The 10,869-nt window shown below is 50.9% G+C and overlaps 1 protein-coding gene across 2 annotated transcripts in view; it reads right to left on the bottom strand.

Annotated features, from left to right (window-relative positions):
* Positions 1-2,652, bottom strand: part of Pak4 (p21 (RAC1) activated kinase 4) — a 38,572-nt gene extending 35,920 nt beyond the window's left edge. For both annotated transcript variants that reach the window (XM_005371276.2, XM_026778074.1), the window contains exon 1: positions 2,528-2,652. The gene's annotated coding sequence lies outside the window, so the exon portion shown is untranslated. The remainder of the gene's footprint in view (positions 1-2,527) is intronic.
* Positions 2,653-10,869: the final 8,217 nt, after the last annotated feature.

Below are 10,869 nucleotides of genomic sequence, written 5' to 3'. Positions count from 1 at the left end.
GCTGTCCTGTGGCCTGACGGGGATGGCTGGGTGACCCCTAGGCTGTCCTGTGGCCTGACAGGCATGGCTGGGTGACCCCTAACACTGAAAGCTCTGCTTTTCTCGCTAGCCTACCACGGAGCATAAGGAACAAAACTAGTCAAAATAAAAACACTCACTTAAGACCCCAAAATGAGCGGGGCAGTGGTGGTGCACGCCTTTAATCCCATAACTCTGGCAGGAGGATTTCTGTGAGTTCAAGTCCAGCCTGGTCTACAAAGTGAGTTCAAGGACAGTTAGGGCTACAGGAAAAAACCCTGTCTCAAAAAACTTAGAAAAAGAAAAAAGAAAAAAAAAACAAAACAAAACAAAAAACCCAAACTGGTCAGAGACAAGGCAGGGGCCTGAACCTGGGCCTCCAATGACACAGCCCCCCATCTCCCCTGCTACGCCAAGGCTGGCAGGTTGGGCAGCCTTGCAGATCTGGTGCCCACAGCGTGCCAGCTCCCTGATACTGCCGTAGCAGTTTGGGGTTGGCTGGCTGTGGGGAAAGTCCGGAGAGAGCAGTAAGACTATGGTATGGCTTCTACAGTGTGCCAGGCTACCTGGTGCAGACTGTATGCCAAGTGTCAGGCCAAGCCCTCCACACCCAGCACTCATTAGGCCCACTCTGCAGAGAAAACTGGGGTATTTCTAAGTGGCCCTTCTCAGGCTGAACTTCTGGGTCTGCCCCCCCATACACACTAGCCCAGGAGGGCTTATGCACATACTGCTCTTTCTGACCTTGTGTCCCTTCCTGTCCCTCTTACTCACCCTGCAGAGCTTCCTCAGGGACTTTCCAAGGACAGGAACCTCAGAACAGACCCAGACTGTTGGCACTCTCCCTGTCTTACTTCTTTCACAGAGCTGAGGCTCAGTGATCCCAGCCTGCTCCCACAGAGAGACTGAGCAGGCCCTGTGGGTGAGGCTGTGTGGCTCTTGTCCTCCTGCTGATAGCCCCAGAAGCCAGCACAGTGCCTAACAGCCCCCCAGGGTACTTGGCAGCCAGCTGGTGCTGCGGGAGCACCCGGAACCAGCAGGAATGCTCATGCCCTCAGGAACCAGGAAGAGGCAGAATGGCCTCTCTCACCAAGGGAGAAAGAAAGGCCAAGAGCTGCCCAGAGCTGGCCAAGTGTGGTGACCAAAGTAGAAAGATGGCTGGCTAGGACAAGAGGTCAGAGCCCAGGAGGAGGACCAAGCCCCAAACTGAAGAGTTTGGGAGCCACGGAACAGCAGCAGTTTAAACGACGGGATCCATTTAAGACCACAGGGCGAGCAAGGCCGGTTAAGAGGGAACTCCTAAGGTCACACCCACCCAACCAGAAGCTCACTGGACTCTGGGCCACCCACCAACATGCCACTCCCATAGGCCCTATGGAACCTCCCCTCCCAGGTCACACCCTCCCAAGGAGGCTAAGCAGACACTCTGTTCCCATCCAGGGAGTGGCTTGGCTGTCTGCTTCCAGGAACAGACCTCCTAGGAAGTGGACGGTGTGGCAGGTAGGGGCAGGAGCTTTGGTCAGCTTCTACCCCGTAGCAAAGCTTTCCTGGCGTTAGTTTTCCTGTCGGGGAAATAGGGGTATCCTTTAATATTCAACTCCCCACCTCACGAGAGAAGGGATGAAAGAAGCCCAGGCGTACCCAGTGCGCTCTCGCGTTAAACATTAACCGGCACCAAGACTCTCTTTGAAAGGCAGCAGGCCACGGCAGCACTCGGGGCCGCCGCTCCGGAGCTGGAATCCAGCTGCTCACCTTACTCATTAGCTGACCTGGGGCAAATCACTTAGCGTCTTAATAACAGCTTCGGCCCCAGCGATGCAGTAGTGACGGCTAAATGAGTACCTACGCAGAGCGGTCGCGCCGAGAGGGGAGCCTAGCCCATCATCAGCGTGCTCCCGGTGTGTGGCCTTCATTATTTGTGGGAGGGGGCTCCCTTTCTACTCCCACCCAGGATGCGCTTTTGAAGGCTGTTGGATGTCCCGGCCCCCTCCCCGCTGAACGCGCCCCGCTTGGGTGGGTTTTTAGCTTCTGACCCTAGCCATCAGATGTTTATCTCTGTACGCTCCACCAACGCCCTGTCTCATACACCCCAAACCTAAAACTCATTTACCTACTCCGCGGGTTGAGACTTTTAAATCGCCAACCAGGCCATCGCCCCTTTCTGTGACCTCTGATCCTTACAGGCACGCCCTCTTCTTAAATTACTTGGAGTGTCCCCTTTTATGAGACCTGTTCTGAACCCCTCCTACGCGCCCCCACTTAGTGTTTCAAACTTTGCACAAATTTCCAAACACGGCCACGCCCCCTCCGCCAGTCGAGCCTCTGACCGCGACAGCCCCCTCCCCCTCCCTCACTGCCTGCGACCCTTTTCCAAGCGACCCTTCCTCCGAGAGTGAACTTTGACCCCTCCGGCCCCGCCCCCCCACAGCCGCTCTCGCAGAGCGTGCCCGGACCACCCCCCCCCGGACCCCTAACCACAAGCTTCCTGCACGGTAACCCCCTAACCTACCGGCTTGGCGCCGCGGTTGCTCGCGGCCTAGCTACCCGGCCCGAAACTCTGCGCTCGCGCACCGCCTTCAGCTGTCTCGCGCCGCAGCCGCCGCGGCTATGCCGCCGCCATGTTGAAACCCCAACGAACATCCGGGGCCTCCCCTACTCCTCGCCGCCCACTAGTCGCCATAGCAACGGAGCTGACCGGGTGGTGGGCGGGGCCTTTGGGGGCGGGGCTATGCGGCAGGCAGGCTATGCGGCTCCCTGCAGCCGCTGATTGGTGAGAATTGTCCAATCGGAGCCCGCAGGGAAAGAATGCGGAGCCGAGATTGGAAAATTTGGAAAAGTTGTGGGGACGCTAAATCCCCGCCCACTCTGGTTCTTAAAGGGGAAATGACAGCTTTCTTGTCACAGAGATTCCTACCGGCTCCCAAAGAAGTAAAGACAGTGGAAGACAGTAACATAATGGCCAGAAACAGTTCTTACGCACCTTGTTTACCTGTGTTAGCACGCGACTAGTTCTGGAAAAAGTTGGATATCACAACCCCGTTGATTTAATTTCCATTTTACAGGTAAAGAAGCAGTCTTAAAGGATGGTACTTGGTTAATGACCTCAGGAAGCATGTATTAAGTTTTGAATGCAGTGCCGGCAGAACCTGGGAATCTGACACTACTTGATCTTTTAAAATTTTTCTTTTTAAAAATAATCTTTTGTTATTTTACATACCAATCCCAGTTCCCCCTTCCTCCTGACGCTACGTGATCTTAATCTTTTAAATAAGTTTGGGTTTGTTTGTTTGTTTTGTTTTTGTTTTGATAATTTGTCTCGAATGTGTGAGATGCCTTAGTGGGTAAGATATACTTGCTGCCAAGACTAGAGTTCAATCTCCTGGACCCACCAGTTCCTCTCTGACCGCCACAAGTGAGCCATAGACATAAATTAAATAAAGAAATGTAATTAAAAAAATTTAAATTGGTCAGTATAAAAAAAACACTGGGAAGCCGGGCGATGATGGCGCACACCTTTAATCCCAGCACTCGGGAGGCAGAGGCAGGCGGATCTGTTAGTTCGAGACTAGCCTGGTCTATAAGAGCTAGTTCCAGCCAGGCGGTGGTGGCGCACGCCTTTAATCCCAGCACTCGGGAGGCAGAGGCAGGCGGATCTGTTAGTTCGAGACTAGCCTGGTCTATAAGAGCTAGTTCCAGTACAGGCACCAAAAACTACAGAGAAACCCTGTCTCGAAAAATCAAAAAAAAAAGAAAAAAAAAGAAAAAAAGAAAAAACACTGGGAAAAAGAAGCCCATAACCAAATACACCCTTTTGTCTGTGGTCTTACTGAAAAATAGAGATGCTTTCTCACCTGGAGGTTTTCTTTTTTTTTTGGTTTTTCAAGACAGGGTTTCTCTGCGGTTTTGGAGCCTGTCCTGGAACTAGCTCTTGTAGACCAGGCTGGTCTCGAACTCACAGAGATCCGCCTGCCTCTGCCTCCCAAGTGCTGGGATTAAAGGCATGCACCACCACTGCCCGGCTCACCTGGAGGTTTTTGAGGGTCTTGTTAGTCTGTTAGTTTGGGTACTAGGCATTGAACCTAGGCCTGTATAGTGAGAGGCAAGCCGTAGTAGATAAGCCGCCAGCCCTAGGAGTTCTGGGCAAGAGCTTTACTGCTGAGCCACTTGGGAGTCTGAGATCAGGCCTGGCTGTCTCTGGTTCTTGTATTGGCTTTTCCCTCTGTCTGGAAGAGTCTCTTTTTGAAGGTATCCTCCTGCCTCCGACTCACTGCTCCTTCAGGTTGTCTCCCCCACCTTCGTAAGCTTCCGCTTATTTTCCTTGGCTGGCTCTGGTTTTGTTTGGCTGGCCAGCTTTGGCTTCACAAGACAGGTCTTCTGTCTGTGACCCAGGCTGACCTTGAACTCCTCTTTGCTAACCTCCTGGCTGTGTTCCCAGTGCCTTGATTTTATTGGTGCGTGAGTACTCAGTACTATTTGCTGAAGGGGTGGTTGAATAATGGGTAATTCTCCCCTCTAAAGACTCAGTGGGTGCTTATTGCCTGCTCTCTGCCCGGGCACACCAGACGCAGAGCAGGCATTTGGTGTGTGTCTGTGGAAACTATGGTTGACAGGCTGCTGTTGAGGGGTTCTCTGTCGACCTGTTTTCCTCTGCCTCTCTCTCCATCTTATTTCAGGTTGAACCCAGGGTCTCTGATGCACTTAAGGAGTGCTCTACCATCAGAATGGCAGGCATGTGTTACTATGCCTGGAAGGATAAACAGAATATCTTTTTAAATTTTATTAATTTTTTTATTTTAGCTCGGCATGATGGAGCACACCTTTAATCCCAGCACTCAGGAGGCAGAGGTTGGTGGATCTCAGTGAGGGAGGCCAGCCTGGTCTACAAAGCGAGTTCCAGGACAGTCAGGGCTACACAGAGAAACCCTGTCTCAAAAAAAAAAAAGATTTTTTTTACTACTTCCTCAGCGTGTGCACATGTGGTGTGTGCACATGTGTGTGCACATGTGTGTGCGAACATGTGTGTGCACATGTGGTGTGTGCACGTGTGGTGTATGTGCACGTGTGGCGTGTGCGCATGTGGCATGTGTGCATGTGGCGTGTGCACGTGTGGCACACATGTGCACGCAGTGTCCTCAGAGTCCTGAAGAGGACCCAGAAATACCTTTAAAACAAGGCATATATATGAGCAGTGACACTCCCTGTCACTATCTTCAAGAAGTTTCATTTTAGGGTGCCTATCAATGAACTTTAAATTGCTTAACCACATTTTCTTGTTGAGCTTCCACGCTGTGGTAAATATTTCGCTTTTATAAACCATCGTCCGCACCACCAAGTAGTGTTACAAGCCTTTAATTTTTTTTCTCCTTTTTGGTTTTGTCTATGCTGGGATTAAAGGCGTGCGCCACCAGCTCCGCTGTCCCAGGCATTATCGTACACCTGGAGTTTTATGCTGAAATGGAATTGCTGGCCTCTAGATCACTCACTGACTGCTCTCTGTTGCCTCCCCATGGTCGGGGTGCACATTGCAAGATCGTAAAACGAATTCACGCTCCATCCGCATTCAAAAAGTATCCTCTACAACGGTCCCTCCCCCCCACTCCTTTTTGTTGTTTTTTTCTCCTTTTCACGTTTGTTCATTTCACCTGTGTATGAGTGTGAAGCAGAGCAAAGAGGATGTTCCCACCTTCCACCATGTGAATCCTGGGGTCGAATTCAGGCCGTCGGGCTTGGTGGTAAGCTATCTTGCCCACTGAGCTGCCTCCGCAGCCCTTTCGGGATTTTAACTGAGCCTTAACATCAAAGGCCACGTTCTTAAACACTGCTCACACTGGCTCCGTAAATATATCCACCAAGCCCTCTCTGTGAGCCAATCACGTTGAACATTGGTAACGCCAACGTTGACAGAGCGTGCTATGCAGCAGTCCCAGTACTAAGCATGTAACAAACACTCCTTAAATTTTGCGGTGGGGCTCTCCCAGGAAGATGTAAAATTAACGTCTGTTTCCATGCAGGGATGGTGCGTGCCAACAGCACACAAGTTTATTAGGGTTATTTATGGGGCGGTAGAGAGCTACAAATGACTGCACACCCCCTCAAATCATCCCCTTCCAACTCATCCAATTTCCTATCCCATTTTATGGTGCTCTAGGGTTACCCCAAAATGGCACAAATCAGGGCTTAGATCGCCACCTAGTGTTGTAAAAGCCAATTACAGGCCCGGGTGTTTTGTGATTATTTCTTGATCCTTATGGAATGATGCTGCTGTAGGTGTCAGCAAACACTGTTTGAGCCTGGGAAGGGTCACTTGTCTTGCTGCGGTCTGGCATGGAGACCAGCTAACAGGTGGTTTGCAAGACGATTGTTCTAGATAAGATCGGGAGGGCTGGTGTCACTGAAATCCTCACAAAAATCTGTATGCACTATTGGTTATTCCCATTCAAAAGCTGCGCAAAAGAGGCGCAGAGAAGGTAAGTAGCTTCTTCAAAATCACACAAGCAGGCTGACTTGAGGGTGTAGACTTCTGACCACTTTTTTTCCTGAGAAAAATAGCACGAATAAGATTTAAAAACACAAAATAAAATGATGAAGACTAGAAAATGTTTTATGTGGCATAAAATACTCCCATGTGGCGATAAAAAGATCATATAGGGCTGAAGAAACAGGCTATCTGGAGAGCCCCTCCTAGAATCCCCCAGTGTGGGGCTGGGGTGTGGTTCGTTGGGAGAGCCCCTGCCTAGAATCCTCCAGGGAGGGAGTGGCTGTCACTCTGGCTGACCTGCGGAGCACAGCGTGGATGGATTGCAAATGAGCTGGCCTGATTGAAAGAAGCCATCTACAAAAGGCCAGTACTGCCCAGCTCCACTCCCGGTGTTGCAGGAAAGGCAGAGCTAAGGTACGGTGGCAAAAGTAGATTATTTGATGCCAGAGACTGGTGGGGGCTGGGGCTGTTTGCTGCAGGGAACCCCGGGAGACAGAAATGTTCTCTCTCAAGCTGGGGTGTAGGGCCACTCCCCTCTAATCTCAGCACTAAGGAAATGGAGGCAGGAGGATCAAATGTTCAAGTTCACCCTCAGCTGCATAGTGGATTTTGAGGCCAGCTTGAGCTACCTTAGAAACAGAACCATGAATCTCACATAGCCTCAACCTAGAACGCACGATCCTCCTGCCTCCGCATTTGCAGCCATGAGTCATGCATCAGGCTTCCTTTTTCTATTTATAGCCATCAGTCGATAGGAAGGGCACCATCCTTCTGCCCAGTCTATCCATCCATGCCAGCTGGGTACGCCGGCCACTTAGGTGCTATGTTGGTTATCAGACCACCTCCTGGAGTGTGAAGTGCAGGTGATCAACTACCAATGCCCTTGTCCCTTCTCTCATTATGTCACAACCTCACAGGAAAGGAAGAAGGCCAAGAGAGGAAGGGAGGGAGTTGCGAAGTCTATGCTGCTGAACACTGCTATATGTGTATGACGGATGGGTGTTTCGTCAGCTCCAGCTCATTGATTTGGAGGGAGGAGATGCAAATGCTGTTTCTGGCTAAGAGTGGCCCACTTGGGGCTAGAGAGATGGCCCGGCGGTTATGAAGGCATACTGTTCTTACAGAGGACCTCAGTTTGGGTCCCAGCACCTCTGTCTATGCAGCTCACAATGACTCCTGCTTCAGGGAATCTTGATGCTCTGTTCTGACCTCCTCACCTGCTCACACACTCAGCATTCACTCACACAGACAAACGTGAAAATAAAATATATAAAAGTGGTGTGTGGGGCCAGGGGGAGAGGTGGAGGGTGGGCGCTGCAGCGCTGGCTCCATGGTCAATAGCTTCCAGCACTTACACACATAGCCACATTCATGGGCACATCTTTTTTACACAAATTCTTTTTGATATTACTACAGAGATAGAACTAGGCACAGTTCACTGCTGCTTTAAATGTGACCAATCTAGCTGGGCGGTAATAACACATGCCTTTAATCCCAGAACAGAGGCAGGCGGATCTCTATGAGTTCAAGGCCAGCCTGGTTTACAAGAGCTAGTTCCAGGACAGGCTTCAAAGCTACACAGAAAAACCTTGTCTCAAAAAAAAAAATGAATAATCAACAGAATCAATTTAATCCCCATCTAAATGCCCGTGACATTCTCCAGAAATAAAGAAAAAAATGATAATCAAAAATTAAAAAGATGGCTTAGTGGTTAAGAGCACTGGTTGCTCTTCCAGAGGAACTGGGTTCAATTCCCAGTGCCCCCTTTGGCAGCTCACAATTGGTTCTAGTTCTTGAAGATTAGACCTGTGTGCATGCAGTGCACAGACACGCACACACAAGCAAAACACTCATACACAGAAAATAAAAATAAATCTTTTGAACGAAGCTCCCAAACCACCAAACAATGAAACCAAAAAACAAATGTACTATCATATGAGATTTTAATCATAAAAGAAAGCTGGGCGCGAGGCTCCTGTGGGAACTCTTTTATCTTTCCAGTTTGCCTGGAAAACCATCCCCCAAGAAAAAGCGTATTTCTAAAAATGAAAAGACAGCACAATAGAGATGGTGACGCGGCCATGTTCATTTCAGCGGGCTGGGAAAACAGGTCAGAAACCCTCCTGGGACTCGAGAGAACATTTCTGTGCTCGGCAAGTCCTTCCAAAGCGCCTGAGTTTCCCATGCAGGGCACGTGGACCAGCTGTGGCAGTGGCCTCGTGTATGTGGGCCTCCCTCTCACCAGGCTGTGGCTCTCATGGCTGGCCTTTCTGTGAGTCACCTGAAGCAGAGGCCTGGCGATTGCGTGTGAGATTCTGGAGGGATATGCTGGGCTGGATGAAGAAACTTCTTTTCTGGTTTCCTTCTTTCTGTGCTCTAGAGTTGGCCCTGGGTGGCAGCTAACTATGGACGGGTGACCTGGGCTGGGGAGGGGGGCGGGGCTCCAGAATCCAAGAAATCCTTGAGGTTCCCAGAGGTCAGATTTTGAAGATGACAAAGAACAGTTTAAAAAATGTGTATCTACATGGTAAATGTTAAGACCTGTGTATCCTGGGAGGGGCGTGGCGGTGTGGCCCATCACACCAGTACTTAATTAGGGTCAGCCTGGGCTATATAGTGAGACTCTGTGCCAGCAAACTGAAACGTAAAACAAAATCAAGGCCTGCGGTGGTGGTGGTAGAGGCAGTGGAGGGGCACACTTTTTATCCCAGCTCTTGGGAAGCAGAGGGAGGCGGATCTCTGTGAGTTCGAGGCCAGCCTGGTCTACAGAGAGAGTTCCAGGACAGCCAGGGCAACACAGAGAAACACTGTCTCAAAAACAAACAAAAAAAAAAATTAAAAGGGCAGCTAGGGGACTGGAGAGTTGGCTCAGCGGTTGAGCGCACTGGCTGCTCTTGCAGAGGACCCGGGTTTGGTTCCCAGCACCCATGTGGTGACTGACACGATGGGGTGGCCTCAATGGGCACCAAAAATGTACATGGTGCATAGATACATATGTAAGGAAAACACTCACACACATAAGATAAAAATAAATAAAAACAACCAAAAAAAAAAAGGCAGCCAGGAATGTACTGCTTCCCTGTAACTCCAGCTCAGAGAGGCCGAGATAAGATCACCAGATCAAGGTCAGTCTGTGGAGAAGGAAATGTCACTTGCCACGACAAAGAATAGAAACCAGGGTGTGTGTCAGCAGCTGGATATGGAGGAAGAAATAGGATTTGGAGTTGAAAGGAAGGAAAGTGAGATAGGAAGGGAGGGGAGAAGAGGGAGGGGAGGAGAAAACACAGGGTGATGATGAGCTTTCTGTGCCACGCAAGCTCTCCCCACAGGCTCTCCTCCCCCACATACAGATGGAGAAGAGAGGGTCACAAAGGCCCTGTGACTGCAGCCATCACACAGGAAGTGGCAAAGCTGGGCTTGGGCCCCTGGTGCTGCCTGGCTGTGGGCCTTTGTCCTCTGTGGACTCTCCCTGCAAGGCATGTCCACCGCTTGGCCCAGAACATGCCCATTCCGTGGGACCTTCAGTTTCAGTCCACAGTGGCATCCTGGGGTACCCCCACAGCCTGAACTGGCCCTTCATGACACGCCTTCACTGCTCAGCATTCTCTCCTTATGCATCATTCGGGTCGGGCGACCTGGTTCCTCTGCCTGATTCATTGCTGCCCCTGACATGGCCAGGTCAGAGCTTGGCATGTGATATCCTTATAGGCCTGTGTTGTGCTGGGCCACACTGGACCCTGTCCTCCTTAGCATGGACAGTCCAATAGGAGGCTGAGAGACACTCATCCCAGGACGGCAGTGGCCTGAAATGGGCCGCGTTGGGCACAGGGGACACCCAGGACTCCAATTTAACCTGGAAGGATTAGATGGAGGTGATAGAGTCCAGTGTCACCATCACAGAGTCCCGAGCCAGGAGACAGACAATGACTGATGATTGAGGCAGACGCAATTATGGAGCCCCGAGATCTGGGTCAAGGGGGACTCGTCAGAGAAGGCTATGAGGAGGGGACAATAGGAAGGGGGCCTAAGATGGAAGATGTCAACCCTGAGTCAGGCCTGGTGGTGCACACCAACAGTTGGGAGGTGGAGGCAGGAGGATGAGAAGTTCAAGGACATCCTTAAACAGGCTCAGACACTTAGGAAGTGGAGGACCAGCCTGGACTACGCGGAGGACCTGTCTAAAAGCACCCTGGGGAGGAGACACTTCAGAGAGTGAACTCAGAAAGCCCAGACAGTGAGTGCATCAGCTTTGCATAGGGAAAGTGCTTGACATGTTTCATGAGCCTTCAAGTGGGTGACAGGCCACTGAGGCCAAGGTCCACGAGCCTTCAGCTGGGTGACAGGCCACTGAGGCCAAGGTCCACGAGCCTTCA

Source organism: Microtus ochrogaster, unplaced genomic scaffold (genome assembly GCF_000317375.1).
Source record: "Microtus ochrogaster isolate Prairie Vole_2 unplaced genomic scaffold, MicOch1.0 UNK103, whole genome shotgun sequence".
NCBI lineage: Eukaryota > Metazoa > Chordata > Mammalia > Rodentia > Cricetidae > Microtus > Microtus ochrogaster.
Note: the sequence above shows the minus strand (reverse complement) of the source record. Positions and strands in the feature narration are given on the sequence as shown.